General features: G+C 44.1%; 2 non-coding genes and 1 pseudogene across 2 annotated transcripts; 1 reads left to right on the top strand and 2 right to left on the bottom strand.

Annotated features, from left to right (window-relative positions):
• The first annotated feature begins 19232 nt into the window (after positions 1 to 19232).
• On the top strand, positions 19233 to 19304 carry TRNAC-GCA. Its single transcript has one exon. It is a non-coding gene; the product is annotated as a tRNA-Cys (tRNA).
• A 1194-nt stretch (positions 19305 to 20498) lies between these two features.
• Positions 20499 to 20617, bottom strand: LOC112469990. The gene has a single exon (XR_003042796.1). It is a non-coding gene; the product is annotated as a 5S ribosomal RNA (ribosomal RNA).
• A 1258-nt stretch (positions 20618 to 21875) lies between these two features.
• On the bottom strand, positions 21876 to 21994 carry LOC112469980 (annotated as a pseudogene).
• Between the last annotated feature and the right edge of the window lie 540 nt (positions 21995 to 22534).

Genomic DNA, 22534 nt, shown 5'->3' with positions numbered 1-22534 from the left:
GAGTCACCGTCCGGTCCCCGCGCCCGACCTGCCGCGGGCCGCGCCTCGGGCTTCGGAGCCCCCGCGCCGCGAGGGACTCGGTGATCAAAAAGAATCTCCTGGCTCCGGAGGCCAGACGGGCCGCCCCCGGGGACCGCGCCGACGGCGGCCACTCCCGCTGCGAGCCCCAGGGGACCCGCGCCTTCTCCCCCAGGGCACCGGCCACGTCGCCCCTGCGGCTTTATCCAGGTCCCGCCTGGCGATTTGGGCTTCTTAATGTGCAGTTACTTATCAGGCAGCTGTAGCTCACATCTACCTTTGGTCTGAAATACAAAAAATTCTCCCAACAATAGGTAAACCCCAATGGGCAGCCACTCAGAACTTTCTATAACGTGTTTATTACCTATAATTTTTTTTCAGTGGAATGAACAGAGGAACACAATACCATCGTTTAAAGTTACTATGGTGAAGAACTTGGTATGGGAAGTTGTTCATGATATTTTAAGAGACGCCTGTCCAGAATGATCCCACTTTTATTTTTAAAACGAATATATATGTGCGTAATATATATATTATATATATGTAATATATATTTATATATATGCGTGTGTGTGTGTAACATATTATCCATATATAGTGACAAGTTTGGAAGCGTATAGTCTAAAGAGTCTAATGAGTTTAACAGTGAGACCACAAGCCGTTTTTGTAATTTTAGAACTTTTTCAAATTTTAAAATTGTGTTAACAATATTATAACAGTTTGTAATAACAAGAATGGTATTTTTAAACAAGGAGAGAAAGTAAATAAATTGGAAAAACTTAAGAGGCGAATCGTAGCCGGCGGAAGCAGGGAGCCTCTGAAGGGGGCCCCCACGTGGCCACAAGGCTGCATTTCCTCTAAGCGGGGCTCCTCGGGAGGAGGAAAGCGCGCACCACGTGCTCCAGGCTTCTGTGGGACTTGAGGGCAAGCAGCCAGGGTCTTAACCTGCCCTTTGCCTTCTCGTCGTCAGCCCCGCTGAACCTACAGCTTGGGGGGGTCACCCGATGCATTCTTCTTTGTGTATAAAAGTGGAACCTCGGTAGGAGCTGGTGGTGGGGGTGGGGGCGACACTTAAACTCTTTCCGCAGGTCTGTTCCCTGCACCTTATTTTTTTCTCACGGATGTTGGCCCAGCTGTTTTCTGACACCCGCAGCTCTCAGGACTTGCCCTGCCCCTCCGTTATGGGGCGGACAGACATTTACCTGAAGGCGATGTGCGGAGGGATCAGAGATTAGTCAAGCGACTCCTGCGAAAGTCCAAGCTCGAGGCGAGAAAAGGTCTGACCAAATGTGGGGGAGTGGGAACAGAAAGGAAGAACAGAGTTGAGAGAGCGGTAAAGAATAAGCAGGAAGTGGTGGTCACCAAGTTCATGTGGCGTTCACGTGAAAAACATTCCAGGACAGTGCTAAGGTACGAGACCGAATGAAGGGAGCCTCCACCTGTGACAGAAATAAAACGATCAGAAATGAGAGCTAGTTTTCAGGAATGTGAGTTTTTAAAAATTCCACTTTTGATCTATGTCGGCGCCATCTCTAGGTAGAAATGACCTAGCCTAGCAGATTCTCAGATCCACCTCATCCGAGTGAAGGTGATGGGTTTCTGGATCCCTCCCCAGACTGACTAAATCAAAATATCTAGGGATGGGTCCTGAGTATTGTGGGGAAAACTTTTTTAAAAGCAGGTCTATTTTTAATGAGCTTCTCGTAGGGATTGGGGGTGGGGAGGGGTGGGGGGCTCTGAGGCACAGCCAAGTTTGGGACATAATGAGGAGTTCAACCTTCCACCCAAGCATTGCAAAGCCTCCCTGGTCGCTGGCCCTCCAGCCCCCTTTTGCAAAAAGAACAAAGACGAGCCCCACCCCCAGCCCTCCCCCCACCCCCAGGATTGATATTCAGGACCTCAGTGGTCTTTCCACCATTTCCAGGTGTTTTTTTGCCCAGTCCGTCTACATACGTGTCACGGCAGGCATGAGGATTTTCACTCTCGTGCTTTGTCTTCTTTCCCCTTCTCTTAGGCACCTGGCGCCCCCATCTTTCCCAGGCCAGCTCACGCCCCACCGCTTCCACCAAGCCTTTCCATCCCAATCAAGCCCGCAGCCAACTCTGCCTTGGCCAAGCTCATAAATTTTAATATGGGTACCATTTATTTGACGCTTGGAGAAAAATGTTTACACGAGGTAAGAGTGTCCTAACTCACCTCGTTGAACACAAGTGTCTCGAGAGCAGGCGCTATATCTTATTGCTTTTTTCTCCCTACAGTGCCTGATACAGGGATATTTACAGAGCATAAAGTAATTACTTAGTGCAAATCTTAGCTGACTGTGACATGTGGTGTGATGAACTGTGGTCTCAAGAATTCATCACTTTCCTCTAGTCAGACAGTGACCCACCCACTGCCAACCCCACCTCCTTCACCCTCCTAGAAAAACCTAAGGTGGCTGGTCATTGAGCACCTGAAGCTCCCCCAGAAGGAGCCTGGGCAGCCTGGTGAACAGGAGTGGACATGAGAGACCGGGGAGGCCGGGAGCACCAGGCCAGACTGTCCGGATGTAGCGGCCACTGCTCCAGGAGCCCCCGAGGGCACTTCCTCAGGCAGCTACAGCAGCATGCACAAGCCTCCATTTTTCCGGCTGCTCCTTTGGGCCTGAAGTTTTCCCTTGGGACCGGGCACACAGCCTGAAGGTTTAGTCCCAGGCCTTCCCGAAAGGCTGCGGTAGTCATTGCCGGTGCTCACCGAATATTTCCAGCTGGCTTCCCTCGAGGGACACGGCGGGCCTGGGCTTTCTGGCCTCTTCCGGTCGCGTGCTGCCAGTGAGGCGTCATTTCTGGGCTGAGCATTTAATTACAGGTTGGGGCCCCCCGCAGATTTCCTTCTTGCTGCTGTGGTGGCCGCAATATCGGAGAAGGTGGCTGTTCTATTAGCCTGCATCGTGTAGTGAGGACACGTTGACTGGACCCCTCAGCCAACCCCTGATGAGCGTATTTGTGACAAGAGCATGAAACAAACCTTGGCCATCATAAGCCCCAGGATTGGGGGTTTGACTGTTACCACAGCTTAGCCTGGCTGGTACCGAGGCTTGATGAAAGTTGGCCAGGCCTGGGGACAGGTGCCTTCGGCTCCAGGTGGTGTCTTTTCAAGCTTGACTTCTCACACAAGCCTTTCTCCACCCCCAGGAAAATGGCTCCCACAGAGAACAGTGACTGTAGCTCTTAGCGCGGCCACGCACTAGAGAATTGCCATTGGCTCTGGAGTTCCCCCACCGGCTGAGTGTCAGGTCCCTTCTAGAATCCCCCAGGGAAAGCTACCTTGGGGGCAGGAGGGGGGCTGGTTTTCAGGGCCTTGGCTCTGAGAGTGAGTGATCTTTTCGGCTCGTCTGCTGGGAGGCTCTGCAGGTCCACAGGATCGGCCGGCTGTGGACTAGCATCTCAGACATCACAGCACCCAAGGACAGAGAAAAGGGAGAGTGTCCCGTGGGTCTGGACACTGCCTGAGAAGCCCTCAGCAAGCCAGAAGTTGTGCTGAGTTGTCGTCACACTTTAACGGGCCACGTAAATCTTGTAAACCCATTGTAACTCTTCCCTGCTCATCTGAATTTTATAAGAATGTTTTGACTTATGAACCACTGAAAAAAATTGATGAGTAGATGCTTCAAGACCCCTCTCCTTCCTGCTCTTCACCCCCATCACTCTGAGCCTCCCTCCCGGGGGCGGTGGGCGCATGCCTCCGAGAAGCACAGCTTCAGGGAGCCTCAGGTGTTCCTGAGCGTCCACCGCGATGACACTCTCAGCCAACCTGGAGGGAAGCTCCTGATGTGGCTTTGGTGGCCATGTGGCAGATGCGTGGAGGAAGAAGTTTCTGTGCCCTGGCACCCATGTTTGCCCTTCAGGATTTCTAGAACCTTCCATAGCCTCAGTTATTCTGATATGCTGATGTCAAAACTTGCCTACACTGAGGGTGTCAGGGACTGACGACAGCTCAGAGAGTGACCCATCCCAGAGCCCCCGAATCTCCCCTGAGGTCAGAGCTTTCAGCCTCAGGAATGAAGGCCGAAACTCAGGGGCGTTCTGGGCTCCCCCGGCAGAAGAGCAGCTCTGGGTCTGGGCTGAAATGAGGTCACCCCGAGTCAGTAAAGATGAAGATCACAGCAAAAGAATATAGGTGGATCTTACTTCAAGGAAACTCCAAATGTGGAAAAATCCAGACGTACGAAACAAGCATCAGAGTTCGTTTTTAGATCTATTTTAACTGAAGTTATTGAATTTTCCCATAACTAAGTTTTCCACAGCTTTTGAAAATAGTGTTTTAGTTACAAAAATTAGATTCTTCACCATGTACATTAGGGAACACGTACTGTGCAGAACATGGCCCACCCAGCAATGACACGATTAATTATAATAGAAACAAGCTTATTACTCAGATTCTGACTCATATTTACAAGAAACTTTAAAAGTTTTATAAGGCCGACCCTTGAGTCATCAATTTTTGATGATCTTGTGACAAATACAATACTGCCTATGGCCTTCAGAGGGGAAGCAGGTCACATCAAAGACTAGACAGATGAAATTAGAATATTTTATAGGGACACTGAGTCCTTGCTAGCTCTGCTTGGGACGAAACCCACTCAGTAGAAATTAGTCAGCAAGTCCACACTGAGTATCCACTAAGTCCTCAGCCTGATGACGGGCATGAAGAGTGAATAATCAAGGTGACCATATTTTCTAAACGAAACACCCAGGGTTTTTAGTATCATGAAGGTTTTTATGTCACTTAGTGGTGCTCAGAGATCATCTGGGAGACATCGTTTGGAACCCACACAGAGAAAAATCTGGGACAATTTATAAATTCATCTGGATGAAAGAGAATATCCAAAACTATAACTGTCCTAGGAGGACAAGCGTGCAAGTTCATCTGTTCACCAAGAACTTCAGGGTTAACACACGGTGTAGACGCAGTCGCTGCTGCAAGGGACTCACTGTCTGGCGAGATGGACACGCAAGCCAACCGTGATGGGGGACGGCTGTGAAAACAACGTCCGGCAGAGCGAAGGCGAGCCGGGTCCTGCCTGGGGGTCTCAGAGCACGCAACTTGAACCGAACCGCGAAAGATCAGCAGGAGTCTGCTGGGCAGACGAGGTGGGGCAAGGAACATTCCAGACAGAAACCAGAAGGTCTGAAGCGTGGGGGAGCGGGAGACCATGCATAGAGAAGATGAGCAGTTCAATATGGCTACAACGATGGCTGATCGCAGGATGGGATGAGTGGTAGGGACGAGCCTGAGGTCGGGTCGTACGTGGTCCTTTATGTTATGTCTATAATTTAGGTTCTATCATCTAAGTCAAAGGCGGTCAGATAATTTTGGCTATAAACCCCTTTCTTTACATGACAACCTGAGAAGTGCGATGTAGAAATCGGATGAAGGAGGGAGTGCTCTGTGGGACATGGTGGCGGGGACTTTCACAAGCACCTCGAGGGCCCGACATCTTCCACATTTCCGCTGGAGGCCTCCGAAAAAGAATTTCCTCAGAGCACGCCTTGAAAACCATTGACTTAGGAACTGGACAGTAACCCATAGGTTCTGAGCAGGAAGCACAAAATGAAACAGACATTCGGGAAGGTTACTCTTGAGGCTCTACGAGTGGTTGCTTTAAGAGGAGGGGGATGGGTGCCGAGAGGTATGCACCAAAGTCCAGGGGAACCACAGCGAGGGGACAAATATGGGAGTCACGGCTGCCAAAAAGAGAGGCCCCGATAAACATGGCAGACCTGCAGTGTGGACCCTTTCGGGCTAGACTGGCGTCATAAACACTGAACTCCAATTTGGAATCAGGTCATTCCCAGCTCCCACCCTCCTTGCCTGCCAAAAGGAAAAGTAAATCTTTTCTGGGGCGAGATAACATCTTGCAGAGCCTCTAAGTAGCTCTACGAGTTTTCAAATATAGAAATCTCAATGTAACAGAATAGCTCAGAAATGTATATATATCTGTTTTTATGCCAGTACCGTACTATTTTGATGATCGTAGTTTTGTCGTGTAGTTTGAAATTAGGGAGTGTATTACCTCATTCTTTCTTTCTTGAGCTTTCCTTGGCTATTCGGGGCCTTTTGTGGTTCCATATAAATTTTAGGATTAGTTGTTCTAGTTCTGAGAAGAAGGCTATCGCTATTTTGTAGGAACTGCACTGAATCTGTATATTGCTTTGGGTGGTAAGGACGTTTTAACAATATTAATCCTTCCGTTTATTTGTATCTTCTTCAATGTCTTCAGTGTTTTACAGTTTTCAGGGTTCAGGTCGTTCACCGGTTTAAATTCATTCCTAAGTATTTTATGCTTTTTGATGCAACTGTAAATGGGATTGTTTTAACTTCTCCTTCTGCTGGTTTCTTTTCGGTGTAGAGAAATGCAACAGATCTCTGTCTATCGATTTTATATCCTGCAAATTAGTGAATTCATTGATCAATTCTGATAGTTTTTTCAGTGGAATCTTTAGGGTCTCCTCTATGTAGTGTCACGTATTCTGCAAATAGTAGCTGTACTTCTTCTTGTCTGATTTTGAGGCCTTCGATTACTTGTTTTCTGCTGTGCCGAGGACTCCCAGTACTACATGAAATAGAAGTGGTGATTGTGGACATACTTGTCTTGTTCGTGATCTTAGGGGAAAGTCAGCTTTTCACGATTGAAGATGTCAGCTGTGGGTTTGTCATATATAGCCTTTACTACGTTAAGGTATGTCCTCCATACCCACTTTGTTGAGAGTTTCTATCATGAAAGGATGGTTTTTGTCCAAGATGTTGAGCTTTTCATGAGATATGATTTTTATCCTTCATTCTTTGATGTATCACATTGATTGGTTTATGGATGTTGGACCATCCTTGTATTCCTCCATAGATCTCACTTGGTCATAGAGTACAATTCTATGATGTTTTGTTGCATCCAGTGTGCCAATATTTTGTTGAGAAATGTGGCATGCATGTTCATCAAGAATATTGGCCTGTAGGCTTTCTTTTTTTCTAAGATGTTTGTTTGGTGTCGGTATCGGGACAATGCTTGTTTTGTGAAATGAGTTTGGAAGAGTCCCTCTTTCTTCAATTTTTTGAAATAGTTTAAGAAGGATAGGTGTTAATTCTTTAAATGTTTGGTAGAATTCACCTGTGAACCTATCTGATTCTGGACTTTTATTTGTAGGGAGTTTTTTGATGACTCCTTCAATTTCATTGGTAGTAATTGGTCTGTTTAGATTTTCTGTGTCTTCTTCAGTCTTAGAAGGTTACACACTTCTAGAAATGGATCCATTTCTTATAGATTGTTGAATTTGTTGGCCTATAATTGTTCTAAGTATTCATTAATGATTCATTGCATTTCTGTTCTTCTTTGTTTGTTCTTATTTTTCTATTCCTTTAAGTATAAGGTCAGATTGTTTTTGAGACATTTCTTGTTTCCTGAGGTCAGCCCATATTGGTATGAATTTCCCTGCTTTCAGTGTATCCCGTAGATATGAGGTCATTGTGTTTTCATTTGTCTCAAGGTATCTTTTGATTTCTTCCTTGATCTTGTCGTTAACCTATTCATTGTTTAGTAGCATCCTATTTGGCATCCATTTGTTTGCGTGTGTTTTTTTTTCTTGTATTGATTTCTGGTTTCAAACCATTGTAATTGGAGAAGACTCTCGATGTGATTTCAGTCTTCTTAAATTTAGTGAGACTTTTTTTGTGGCCTAACGTGTAGTCTTTTCTGGAAAACATTCCCTGTGTTTTTGATAAGAATGTATATTCTGCTGCTTTGGGGCGAAATGCTCTAAAAAATATCAATTCAGTCTATCTGGTCTCGTTTGTCACTGAATACTGCTGTTTTCTAGTTGCTTTTCTGTCTGGAAGATCAGTCCATCGATGTGAATAGAGTGTTGAAGTCCCCGACTGTGAGTGTATTACGGTCGCTCTCTCCCTGTATGTCGGTCAATAGTTGCTTTATTCAGGTCCTCCTACATTTGTTGCATCAACGTTTACAAGGGTTCTATCTTCTTGGAGTGATCCCTTTATCATAATGAAATGTCTTGTTTTGTCTCTTATTGTCTTCGTTTGAATGTCTATTTTGTCTGATGTAAATATTGCTGCCTCTGCTGTTTGTTTCCATTTTCATGAAATATCTTTTCCCATCCCTTGACTCGGAGTCCGTGCGTGTCTTTCAACCTGAAGTGAGTCTCTGGTAGGCAGCATGTCTTGTTTTCTTTTGCCAAGAATTATAATCCCCTTTTTTTCCTTTTTCCTCCCCGATTTAATTATTTTTAAAAATGACAGTTGACATTCAGTGTTCTTTTATATTAGTTTTAGATGTACAACATAGTAGATAGACATTTATAAAATTTATGCAATAACCCCCATGATTAGTCTGGTACCCAGATGGCACTATACATAGTCGTTACCGTACTATTGACTGTATTCTCTAAGGTAGACTTTACGTCTCCATGATTACTCTGGAATTACCACTTTGTATTTCTTAATCCCGTCACTTTTTTCACCTGAAGCCCCAACCCCGCCTCTTCTCTGGCAACCATCAGTTGGTTCTCTGTTATCCATGAGTCCGTTTCTGTGTCGTTCATTGATTTTGTTCTTTAGATCCAATATAGAATAAGTGAGCTCACATGGAGTATTTGTCTTTCTCAGTCCGATTTATGTCATTTAGCATAATACTCTCTTGATCCACTCATGTTGTCTCAAATGGTGAGATTTTGTTCTTTTTTTATGGCCAAATAATATTTCATTGTATATATATTCCACGTCCTCTTTATCCAGTTGTTTATCCATTTCCACGGAGGTTGCTTTTATGTCTTGGCTATTGTAGATAGTGCTGCAGTGAACATAAGGGTGCATATATCTTTTTTGCATTAGTGTTTTGGATGTCTTTGGATAAATATCTAGAAGTAGAAATGCCAGGTCATAAGATAGTTCTATTTTCAATGTTTAAGGAAACCTCCAAACAGTTTTCCACAGTTTCTGCAGCAATTTACATTTCCAGTAACGGTGCATGAGGGTTCCCTTTTCTCTGCATCCTAGCCGACACTTGTTGTTTGTTGATTTATAGATAATAGCCATTCTGACAGGTGTGAGATGATGTCTCATTGTGGTTTTAATTTGCATTTGTCTCACTGGTGACCTTGAGCATCTTTTCATATGTCTGTTGGCCATCTGTATGTCCTCTTTGGAGAAATGTCTGTTCAGGTCCTCTGCCCCTTTTTAAACTTGTTTGTTTTTCTGCTGTGACATATTTTGGGTATTAACCCCTTATTAGATGCGTAATTTTTGACTATCTTCTCCCAGCTGGCAGGTTGTCTTTCATTTTGTTGATGGTTTCTTCGCTGCACAGAGCTTTTTAGTTGGACGGAGACCCCTTTGTTTCTTTTGTTGCCTTTGCCCGTAGAGACATATCCAGAAAGATGTCGCTAAGACTAATGCTAAAGAGTTTACAGCCGGTGTTTTATTCTAGGAGTTTTGTGGTTTCAGGTCTTAAATTTAAGTCTTTAATCCACTTTGAATTTATTTTTGTACATACTGTAAGAAGTTGGTTTCATTTTTTATTTTTTGCATGTGTCTGTCCCGTTTTCCCAGCGTCTCTTATCAAAGAGGCTGTCTTTACCGTCTCTTTACAACAGACATTGTATATTCGTGTCTCTTTTGTCAGATTGATGGACCATATAGGTGTGGGTTTATTTCTGGGCTATTTTATTACACTGAGATATTCTGGGCTATTTGGGCTATTTTATTACATTGAGATATCTATATATAGATATGTAGTATCTGTCACTTAATCAAAAACAACCAAGTCTGCAGAAAGATAAAACTGACTGAAAAACAAGAGAAGCACAGGTAGTGGAGATACACATTCACGGGACAGCCAGATAGTTAAGTTACCAGACATGGATTTTAAACCAACTGTGATTGATAAGTTTCAATGTGATTAATAGATAACGAGCTGATTAATTTCAATAGGGAATTGGATCCAGTAAAAAAGAATCAAACGGTAATTCTATAATATAAATAAGTAACTCCATAGATGAGTTTAACAACGGAGTGGACATAGCGGAAGCAGGAATTAGTAAACTGATTTTCTGAAAAAAAAAAAAAAAATCATATCCAGAGTGATATACAGAGAAACAGAAGAATGGAAAATATAGCGAACTTGAAAGGGAATGTAGGACATGGCAGAACAGTCTGACACAGTGTAATTGGAACCCCAGAAGGAAAAGGGGAAAGAGAAAGAAGAAGGAGCAATACTTAGAGGGATAATGACCTATAATTCTTCAAAACTAATGAAATGACACAAGCCACAGCTACAAGAATTACAAAGTCCAGTTAGAACAAATCAAAAGGCAACTACGCCTAAGCTCATTAGTGAAATAGCTTAAAACCAAAAGAAAAAAGAAAACATTGTAAATAACTAGATAAAAAGTACACATTCATTTCAAAGGAACGTAAAATAAGACCTACTGCTAAGTACTCGACAGAAAAAAATGGTAGCGACAACAGATGACATCTTAAAAGTACTGAAAGAAAATAAGTGCCAACTGAGAATTCTGCACCCCCAAAAAGCAAACGCAAAAATAAAATAGACACTTTCAGACAAACGAAACAAATCATCTGTTAGCAGCAGACCCTCACTAAAGGAACTAAAGGGGGAAATATTAAGACGGAAGGAAAGTTATTCAAATCAAAGCAGATGGAAATGCAGAAAGGAATGACAGAAATTAAAGAGAACAATTTCAAACAATTCTATAACAACAAAAAATAACGAAAAATCAACTACTGAGGAATAAAAAGAATCAAAGAGGTACAATATCTCCCCACAGAAAACTATAAAACATCACTGGGAAAAATTAAAGACCTAAAAAGCAGTAGAATATACTAAGTTAATAGAATGAAAGACAAAATATAGTAATACTATAAGTTCTTCCATCTTTAGCTATAGATTTCCAAGTAATCTGAACCACATAATTTTTTTGTGAATATTTACATGCTGATTCTAACATTTTTATGGACATTCAAAAGGCCAGGAACAGCAATACTCTCATGAGGAAGCAGAGAGCTGGGGGAACTGGACCATCAGCTACACCATTACCGTAATCGAGGGAGTGTGGTGACGGGCGTGCGTAACCATGCAGACGGATGGACCGGACAGGAAGTCCAGAAACAGACACATGTACGGTACCTGATTTATGACAAACTTGGTGCTGCAGAGCCGGAGGGGGAGGGGGGAATGGTTTTTCCAATGAATGACGCTGGGTTAGTTGGGTAACGACATGGGGGAAAGGTCCGGACTCTCCCGCACGCACACCCAAAGCAATTCCTGGTTGCGTACCTATGATCTGGCAACTCTGCTCCTAGGTGTATACCCTATAAAAGTGCATACCTGTGTTCACCCGGGACATGCACAGGAACGTTCACAGTAGCTTATACCTAACAGCCCCAGCTGGCAACAGCCTAAACACTCTTCAATGGTAGTTCAGATAAATAAATAATAAATATTCACATAGCAGAATACAATGCAGCAGTGAGAGTGAACAAACCATTCTTACATAAGACAGTGTGGCTGGATATCACTAACACAGTAAAGGGAGAAAGATATAGAAAGTTCAAGAATAGGTTAACAAATGTTGGGATGGTGGTTACTTTGGTTTCCTTGTATGACATTCTAGCAAAACGACCACATCGGTGCTATTTTGTCTTTCTCAGCGCATTATACTGCGAGGCAATGATGTCAATTTGCTCTACTGTTGATGAACTTGAATTTGATTATCCATTTAAAGTGGTGTTAGACCGATTTTTCTATATCTCCTTCCCTAACAATTTTCACCTAACAAATTTAGCATCCATTAATGATTCCTAGTTAAATCAGTTTTTATAGTAATGATTATAAAATGGTAGTTTTATGTTTCTATCATTCCTTCTACATTTAGTATTTGTAATAATTTTTTATGTATATATATATAAAGAAAAGCTTTCCTTTCTCCACCTAAAATTAAAAAAAAACAAAACCTTAATGTGGAATCATGGATTCTTGAATTTAATGGGCTACGACACATTCCTATCTTTGCTTTGATGCTCAAATTGTCCAGAGTTAGCTCTAGTGGGCATGTTCCCATTAGGTTTTGAGCACTTTCTTACTTTCTGGCATAGGATGTTCCACTGGTCATGTTTTAGGCTTCTTGCCCAGCCCTGGAATGAGCCCTTTCTCTAAGAGTTCCCACCTGCTTTCATTGAACGGTCATTAGTAACCACGATACGGGCATTAGGAGAGCTCATCACAGCTGAGCTGATGCTTCTAGCTCCTTTCAGGGGGCAGAGTTAAGATATGTATGTGTGCACACGTGTGTGTGTGTGCACACGTGTGTGCTTGTGCATATTGACACAGTTACTTACAATTCCAACTCAACTCCAGAGCTCTTCCTCACCTTCTTGGGGTCCATATTTACATCTCCTGTCTCTCACAGTTAGAATCCTGGTTCCCCAAAACATCAATATACTTACTCCTTTGCTCAAAAATAGGTAGCGTAAGTTATACCAAAACAATTTGTTAAGTCAAGTTCAATCTCTCATTATCATTTAATGCCTCTTTTTTTTCACCCTTTAGAATATACAGCACTGAGAGTATTTTCAGCTTCGTGGTCATGTTATCAATGGGATACACCATTAGGATTTTTGATTTTGTTTACATTGATTTTTACGCTTATCTCCTCATACTTGTTGCTTTATTTTACGGAAATGTAAAATGATTCCAAAGTCAAGCCTATATAAGTATGTACATACGGAGAGTGGCCATTCCGTACTCTACCCCTCATGCCTTATTTCCATCCATCTCTCAGTAATATTCTATTTTTTGGTCTCGATGTGGGGTTGCACAGGTGTATTTACTTTTTATTATTTATAAAGCTGAACACTTATGACTTGTGCATTTTTGTATGTTTCATACATGGATGACAACATCAATGAAATAAACACAGTGAGATGTGCCAGTCAGCATTCAATCAGAGTAGCCTTATCCCTAAGTATTATCGAATAAGGGAATTATTTTATTTTTTTAAGACAAAGAACATGCATAAGTTCATGATTTTATTAATAATCCTTTGGTCAAAGAGTGAAAATAGAGATGGAAGGAACTTTAATACCCTCCAGCAAATGAATTTATAAATATGAAGGTGGGTCACAGATCCAGCCGGGAATAAGTTTTTCATGACAATTAAGCAGCACAAAGGAGGGAATTATTATAGCGATAAGACCTTGTACAATTGTAGGAGAAGCTGGCAGAAGAAACAGCCCAGAAGGGGGAGTTGGAGGATCAGAGACTGTCACTAAGGGGCCTCACTAAAGCATGGCAAGGTGGCAGTCCGAGACGCAGGGGACCTGGGAAGCCAAACACACCCCACCACGGGGTGGGACTCTGAAGGGGCTGGTGAGAGAGATGACAGAAAATTACCACTTTGCTTAACTACCACTCGTGTAGTTCCTCAGCTAAGTATGTGGTGGCTGTGCTGGGGCTACTCTCGGGGACAGGGCTGGCAGGATGGAAGGTGTCCCGTGCCTCTCTGGGCAGGCATTTTCCTCTACCCTTTGGGGTCTATGTGGTCTTTTGATCTTGGCAGGGCGAGAGGTGGGGGCAAGCTGGAAGTGGATGGAGCTCCCCAGTAGAGGAAGAAAGGAGGGGGTGGTCCAGCTCCTAGCAACGAGCTTCCAAACAGGTACCTGTACAGTGGTACTAAGAAGGAGGAGTCTGAAAGATTGTGAGCAGAGGTTTCTGGGGCCAAAAGACACTAATGCTGCTGTAAGGCAAATTTTACACATCTTTTACAGAACTTTTTAAGAGTTAATAGATACTTCAGTGCACGGATTTGGGCATTACGATACAGGAGAAAAGCTATTTAATTGGGTACACCTAATAGGTAAGGGGGTGCAGCTCAGGAGTAGAGCATTTGATTGCAGATCAACAGGTCCTCCGGTTCAATTCCGGGTGCCCCCTCCCCATTTTCCTGTTCATAGCCATCTCATATTCTGATTCTGATCCTTTCTGAAACTGGCATAAACCATAAGTGGATCGCAGTCATGTCTTCCTGGATTAATACTCCAGGTGTCCCTCCTCTTGGCATCTGGCGTTTTTCTGTGTGGATTAAGAGTCCATTTCCGTCTCCTCTGGAGGAAGAAAGGGGAAGGGCTGGGATCCCAGGTGGATGGGTTGTTTGGGAAATGGTTGGCCAGCTCTTGGGCTAAACCGAAAAGGCCATGGGAAATAGTTTGGAGGTTCTTCAGGCAGCTTCTCTCCTTTTTTCCTTTGTAATGATCTCACTCAGGGATAGAAGCCTAGCAATCTGCAGTCAGGGGAAGGTGTCTTACTATGGACCATGTCTAGCAGCTTCTAAAAAGTCGGTCCAGGAGGGTAGCTAAAGCTTGCTTTAGCAGAGCTAACTGTTACCACACAGATGGAAGGTATCAGTTAGGTGACACTAGTATCTGAGGGGGTGCAGCTCAGGGCTGGAGCATTTAAAGCAGATCAGCAGGTCCCCGGGTGCCCCCTTAATTACGTGTAGTTTGACTGGTCTTTCCGCCTCCCTCACAGCCCACCTGCCTCTCACCTCTCCGGCCAGGAATAAATGGCGCTTGGTCTCCGGCGCCACAGCCACTAGGGGCAGAGATGCATTTCGGAATGGCAGGCTGAAGGTTTTTTTATTTTTTTATTTTTGGGGAGGTGGGGGTGGGAGTGTGTGTGTGTGTGGGGCGGGGCACTTAAGTGCCAGGAGACTGTGCTAACAAGGACAAGTACAACCTGGAGGTGAAGACTTGGAGGAGGCTGAGATGTCAGGAGGGCTGCAGACCAGGTACTCTCCCTCCTCCGCTCACTAAGTGCCAGCTGGGCGGGGGCTGCGAGGATGCTTTTTCCCGGCATGCTTTTAGTCCTTATATTATTCGACTGCCTACTTGGAGAGTGTCTCGGTGGGTTAGGTCGTCCTTTCCAGTGGACACAAGAACCAGGCCACCGGTGTACAGGGGCACACTTGTTCCTCTGTTCCCTGCGGCAGAGGCGCTATGATTTGATATAAGCCAATTCCCGACCACGAAAGTAGCTCGTGGGGCTTTGAATTTCTCTTTAGTCTCTAAGGGACTGTTTCCACAAAGCCCAGTTTCTCTAACAGAAACTCTGAATCTCTGTCGAGCTCATGCATTTGAACCATGTCAGTCTGTGGACTCGAAGGCCAGTGACAGATAAGACCACTCTCTGTAACTTCCTTTAAGCACCGAGAGAACAGAATCGTGGCGGATGGTGGCATAGTTACGCCTGGCTTTGCCCGTTCCCCTCGAACCGCAGCGACAGGGAGGCCCAGGTCTGCAGTTCTGATGGAAAAAGCTGAATCTCCCTGTGCCTGCCGAAGGGCAAGGAAGCAAATCTGAACCTCTCTGTGGTGTGTTCCCAGGTTTCAAAGGGCCGGGGCCGGGGCCGGGGCGGCAGAATCTGCTTCTGCAGAGGCTCAGGCGCCGCGGTGCCAAAGACACAGACAAGGAACCGGTATTATTATTATTTTTTTTAAAGCATCTACTATGTGCCAGTACCACGCTGGGCAATTCTTCTGAAGTTGCCATATTTGTCACATGAAACGTGTCCCTGTTTAAGATGGAGAAACGGGAGCTTGTAGAGGTAAAGAATTTGCCCAATGACACACACAGAGTAAGGGACCGAATGCAGAGGAGAAAAGGAATTCCAGAGGATCTTTCAGGATAAAAAATAGAGGACCTGGTGACCGATGAGATGTCCGGAATGAGGAATAATGCACGGAAGTAGAGTTGGGTGACGAAGATGACTTTGTCCAGAGAGAGATACGGCAGGCGGTACAGGGGCCGCTGGGAAACCGCTTTCGCTTAGGATGGAGGGCTGAGCGTGCTTCTCCCTCGGGGAAGGAACAGGACTGGGGAAGCCCTGAATCTGGTCACAGGGGCGAGAGTACGGATGGGGAGGTTTACTTTGGAAGTTGGGGGAGGGGGAATGTTTTCTCTGCGATGGAAGCGACAAGGTCAAGGACAGCTGAAGAGAGGCGTCCCCGAGGCGCGTGGGACCCCAAGGGGCTGAGGTCTAGCTGCTTCTATTCTCTCTGGTGAGAGGTAACATCTTGCGCTGGGGTGAGGGGACAGGAATGGAAGAGGACGGCGGGTCACCAGCGAGGCTGCAGTCTGAACGAGGGGAGTCGCACGCTCTGTGTGGGGAACGGTGGGGTTTGACTGGAGCTGCGATCTGGTTCTGCACCGCTCTGAAGCCCACCTTTTGTGGGCACAGAGAACATTGCCGTCTCCCAGATACACTCATCCCCACTCAGGTCAACACAGGGAAAGGGCTAATGATTTTATTCTTTAGCTCCCTATTTTTTTTTTTTATTCTATGCAAATCTCAGCTCAAAGAGTCCAGGTTACTCTCAAGAGTCGACAAGGTTACTGGTTCCCAGTTCCAGGTTTTGTTAATCATTCACCATCCACCCTTTGGATGAGCCCCTCTGCAGAGGAATCCGTTAGCTCAGTGGATGCACTTGTGGATTTTACAGGTTGCAACCAGGGTGAAGAGAACTCAGCTCTCAGCTCTGAGGGTCTCTGGTCCTACAGTCTCCAAAAGGAGACAAGAAAGGAGAGAAACAGAAACTAGAACTTGAAGGACAAAGAAGATAGAAGATTTAAACCAACGTATTATCAGTATTAACATTAAGTGTATAAAGTGCCACAGTAAAAAGACAAAGAATAGCTCTGGATTAAAAAGAAAAACCACTCTATGTTGCTCACAGGAGACACATATAAAACCAAGGATAGAGACATATTAAAAAGACAGCAAAAGAGATACTTATGACAACTGAACATGGTGTAGCTATATTATTACCAGACAAAATATTTCTGAGGCAAAAAGGGATAAAGAAAGACATTCGCCATTGATAAAAAGTTCAAATCACCAGGCAGGTGATTTCAGTTCTAAATTTGATACACCTAATAGGATAGCCTTAAAACATATTAAGCATAAATTAACAGAATCATAAAGGAGAAATGGATAAACCTGCAATGATGTAAGAGATTTAAAGACTCCTCGTGCGAATTGATAGAACAAGCAGAGATAATATGAGAAGGATATAGAAGATACGAATGATAGAATTATCAACGTGACCTAATTAACGCATAAAGAACCTTACACTCCACAATTGTAGGACATACATTTTTTTTTCCAGGAACACATAGAACATTGACAAGAATTGACTGCATTCTGAACATAAAGCAAGTCTTAACAAATTCCAAAGTATTTAAATCACGAAAGTATGTTTTCTGACCAAAATAAAATTAAGCTAGAAATCGATGACATCAAATAACTAGAAAATCCAACAAATGACTAAAAAAACCCACCTATGTTTGGAAATGAAAAATTACACTTCTAAATAACTCATGGATCAAAGGAAAATTGCAATTACATTAGGAACTAGAAGATATTTTTAACTGAATGATGAGGAAAATGCTAGATATTGACACTTGTCACTTGCAACTATAGCAGGACTTAGAGAGCAATGTATATACAGCCTTAATGGATCGTGAAAAAAAAAGCTGAAAATTAATTAAGCATCTAGCCCTAAAAAGGCATAAAGGGTACAGTAAAATAAACCCAAAGAAAGAATAAGGACGACAATAATAAAGCTTAATGGATGAAACAGAAAACAAATATACAAGAGACAAAGTCGGTGAAGCAAAAGTTGTTCTTCAAAACAAATAATGAGCGTGATAACCCAGATGAGATCGACCAAGTAAAACGAGAAAACACTAAGAACCGATATAAGGAATTGAAGAGGATACATTATTATGATTTCCAAAGATGTTAAAAGGCCATAAGACAGTTGTATAAATGACTTTATGTTCATTAAATAGAATATTGAGATGCCATGGAAGATTTTCTAAAAAATCTGACCTTAACAGACTTCCTTGAATAGAGAGAAATCCTTTGCTAGATGGTCCTTGCTCTCTCCTCCTCACTGCTCCGCGCTGGTTGGTTCAACGGAAAAATACAAGATTTTAGCTGATATTGGTGCTCGTGTGACAACTTTCTATGCAATTAACGGCAAAGCTCCACAGTCCCCTGTCTTCCAGCAAGGTCATGTCCTTTGCCAAAAAGCTTCCAGTCATGTGTTCCCTCTGAACTTCTCTATACGTATACGATATGGCACAGAGGAGAATGTCTCTTCTGGAATACTTGGTAGTGTGTCCAACTGGGCTTAGCCCGAGAACATGGTTTCTCGGGAAAAGAAAGTTTGGGGAATTGCAGACATCCTGATGTAGTGTTTGTAACTTTTCCCCTAATAAATCCTACTTTATGCTTACACTAGCAGTATTTGCTCCCATCCTCTGGCTTAGTTTTTATCAAAATTGACACAAGAAGAAATCAAATCCATAACGAAAACATTTTCCATTAAAAAAATAAATACACAAACTTCCAGGCTCAGAGAGTTTTAACATATGTTATACCAAACATTTAAGAGATAATGTAAATTGTTATTTTTGTATTACATAAACACTTCTGGAGAATAAAAATTAAAACAAATGGTACCTTCCCTAACTCATGTTATGAGGCTAGTTAAACTTGATTTAAAAAAATAAGACGGTATACGAAAAAAAAAAAAAAAGGCCAATCTCACTTATTAACATAGATTTCTAAACCATAAACAAAAATATTAGTAAATCAAATTCAGCATGGCATATAAACGAATTGTGTTAGCATAGGTCCTTTAATGCTTTTAGGGATTCCTAAATCTACTAAGCCACTTACTTCTGTCTATTTCTTTGAGTGGATCATTCTCTACCTATTTTAACTGAAGGTCAGGCCCTTGTTAAGTGGGTTTGGACAGACACCTCAATTATGTGGAGCTCTGCTTTTTAGGTACCCAATGTGACGAGCACAGGCATTTGACTCTAAAGGCCATTCTAATAGCCAGTGTCAATGCTTCTCCAGGCTGCTGCCCACACCCAGGGCTGTGGGCCAGGAGGATGCTGTTGTGGGTCTTTTGAGGAGTCATCCCATCTCCTGCTGTACAGCAGGTTGATGGGTTTTCACTGAAGTAGGCCTGGAAGCTCCCCAAAGAGGTGCATCCTGAAGTGGCAGTTCATAGGTTTACAGGTAGTCTGGGTGTGGCTGTACAGATGAAAAATATTAATTAAGGCCCACCCCAGTAGAAGGGGGTATAGCTCAGGGGTAGAGCATTTGACTGCAGATCAAGAGGTCCCCAGTTCAAATCTGGGTGCCCCCTGTGCTTTTTTTTTCCCCCCCCATTTTGACTTTTTAAATCGGTGCTGCATTTCCATTTCTTCTTCCTTATTAGACATCGACGTAAAGGTTTTTTTTTTTCTGGAACAAGCAAATGGTGAAGCTTTAATATGGTATTTGGTAGTTCTTAACTCCAAATATAAATTAGAATCACCAGAAGAGCTCGTAAAAGTGCCATTTCCCACGCCGCACTCCAGACCTATTAAATCAGAATGTCTGGGGTGGGGCCCAGTTATGGTAAAAGCTCCCCAGGGCCCCAAGTCCCCAGCTAAGTTGAGAACCAGCTGGAGAAGAATTCTAGGAAGCCTCTTGAGACCCAGGTTGCCAAATCCCCACTGTCTACATGGCATCTTGGTTCCGGATCTCCTCTTGCTCTTCCTGTGAGTGACATCTGTAACCTGACCTTAACAGCATCTTCCAGGAACAGTCACTATTTCGGCATGTCTTAGTTTTCTTAATTCTCTCCTTTTCCTTCCAGGCACTCTCCCTGGGATGGGCTGGGATTGGTCTTCTACTTCCGAGCCAAACCACCAGATTCTGTGGCTCGGGGAGACGGCCTTCATGGGGCCGAGAGAGTTTGTAGAGGAAGAACTATCAACCTGTTAAAGGATAATTTCAGGCCGCGTAACTCTTAAAGGCGATACTGTGTCTTATTCAAGCTTTGAAAGCAAATGTCTGTAGAAGGAACCAGTGAATTTTCGCAACCGTCTCAAAACTGAAGAAAATGTTGGCTTTCTGTGGTGTGGAGAACAAATAGCTGAGCACTTGGTAGACAGTCCCAGAATTCATCGTGAGTTCAGAGAGACAGCACGTGATTCAGAAGTACAGTTCATAGTTACACTATTCTTTACACTAATCATTTTTTATGACCTCTCACAACTACCTAAAAGTACATTGCACGATCCTTCGGGTTTACAGAAACAACAATAGTTCATACTTTAGATGGGCTAAAAACAGGTTCTCATAATTAATATAACTATTTGACAGCAAGAAAGTCTTCTTTTTTAAAAAAAAAAAATATTGAATGGCAGCAAAGCACAACAGAGGAATATTGCCATTTAAATTTTTTATTTTTTTTTAGGTGAGGCAACCCTTGGTTGACCTCACAGATTGCAAGAACCTTGTCAGCTTACAATCCCTTATTTAATTTTAATATTAATTTTATTTTTATTATTTACGCCTACAGCACCTGGTCTTCCTAGGTGGTCTCCCATCCAAGTACTAACCAGGCCCGACCCTGCTTAGCTTCCAAGATCAGATGGGATCTGGCTCGTTCAGGGTGGCATGGCTGTAGATGGAATATTGCCATTTAAGACAGCATGGGCAAGGCTCGTCTTCCTGGAGACTTCACCTGACTTGACAGGCTGGCAAACAGCTCTCTATCTCTCTGGGTAGTAAATGTTCCATGTCTTCTGAGTTCTCTTGTCAGCCTGCGACATAAGTGCCTGAGAAAACAAAATTTCTTTCACCTTCGGGGAACGTGCTTCAGTTTCCCTTCCATTAAAGCCAATTCGTTTGATTAACGAAAGACTCAAATTTTTAAATTAGTATTTGTTTTCTTCAAAGAGGTGGTTTTTAAATCCAATTTCATAAATACTCGGAGCTTTGGCTTAGAAGCTGGTTCTTGCCTCTTTCCTGTCCCTGTCACCCTCCCCCATGACACCTTCTGACATTGAAAATCTCTCCCTAGTGGCAGCCTCCATCTCGCCTTCTCATCCCTACTTCAAGTCCTGCAACCCAGTCCTGCCGGCCCTGCGGCCACCCCGTGGAAGCCCCGTTCACTGGTGGACGGTTCCTTCCTCCTTCGCCTTTCCCCTTAACACCCCTTTCTACACCTCCTTGCTCACCTGAGGCCCAGGGCTCCCCTGAAGACGTTCCCCTCCCGTCAACCTCCCAAGCAGAGACGGTGCCTTCTCCCCGCCCCAGGTCCCAGTGTTGTGTCCAGAATAACCAGACCCAACTTGAGTGCTCTTAACCAGGAGACAGTTTATTAGCCGGCGGCTGTCCTTGCAAAGGAGCAGCCACGAAATGCCAAGATACAAGGTTTTTAAGCCCTAAATCCCATTCCTCATTCTGTCTTAAACACAAAGGTCCATCTTTCTCCTATTCACTACCTGTCAACCCACTGGTCAGGTGTGCAAGCGGGGAGTACAGAAGCAGAAAGCATGTGTTAGAATGTTATGTTCCTATGGGTGATTGCCTATGTTCCCATGGGCAATAGCCAGTGTTCCCATGGGCGATGGCCAAACAGTAATTTTCAGCTTATATACAATTGATTATTTTTCATGCCACGCAAGCAAGCAGGGTTACACAGGCTAAAATTGGCAGTTAGCGTATGAGCTCATTGTTCCAAGTTTCATGATTAACAGAATGTGGTTAGGGGTTCCAGAAACTAGGCCTAAGTTATAGACTTCCTTTGTCCAGTTTCAGGTTTTAATTATTCTTTAACCCTTTCACATTTCAGCGGGCTATTACACCAGGTCCCCAACCACCCCTCAACGCTTCTCCTTCAAAGCCATCTCCATCATTTTATTTTATTTATTATTATTATTTATGCCTACAGCACCTGGTTTTCCTAGGTGGTCTCCCAACTAAGTACTAACCAGGCCCGACGCTGCTTAGCTTCCCAGAGCAAATGGGATTGGGCTTGTTCAGGGTGGCGTGGCCGTGGACCGTGGACCGTGGCTCCACTGGGGCGCGAACCCAGGACCTTCTGCGTGTAAAGCAGATGTGCTAAGTGCTACACTATGGAACCACGTCCCATCTCCATCATTTTAAGCATCCTCTCCTCATCCTCCTTGACCTACGCGCCCCTATCTGGGACCCCTCAAACCTGGTGGAAGGCTTTAGAGCCAGGCTGACAACTGCGTTCCCTCCGCCTCCTTGTTCTCAGCCTCAGCGGTGCCCACGCCGTGCTCACGCCCTTCCCGGTGCTCGTGCCCTTCCCGGTGCTCACGCCCTTCCCGGTGCTCACGCCCTTCCCGGTGCTCGCGCCTCACGAGCTTCCATCGTGGCTCTAACAGCGTCCGCCGATTCCACCCCACCCACCCCACGGCAGCTAGGAAGAGGCCCGGTGAGGCAGGGATGGGTGTTTCTCCCAGGAAACATTCTATCGTCTTCTTAGTTGTTAGCGGGGTGCGTGCTTTCCCAGAAGGAAAGCTACACTTCCCAGCCTCCCCTGGAGTTAAGCGAGGGCAAGTCTGGTCAATGAGA

The sequence above is a fragment of the Pteropus alecto genome, unplaced genomic scaffold (genome assembly GCF_000325575.1).
Source record: "Pteropus alecto unplaced genomic scaffold, ASM32557v1 scaffold48, whole genome shotgun sequence".
Lineage (NCBI taxonomy): Eukaryota > Metazoa > Chordata > Mammalia > Chiroptera > Pteropodidae > Pteropus > Pteropus alecto.
This window is presented reverse-complemented; position numbering and strand designations above follow the sequence as displayed.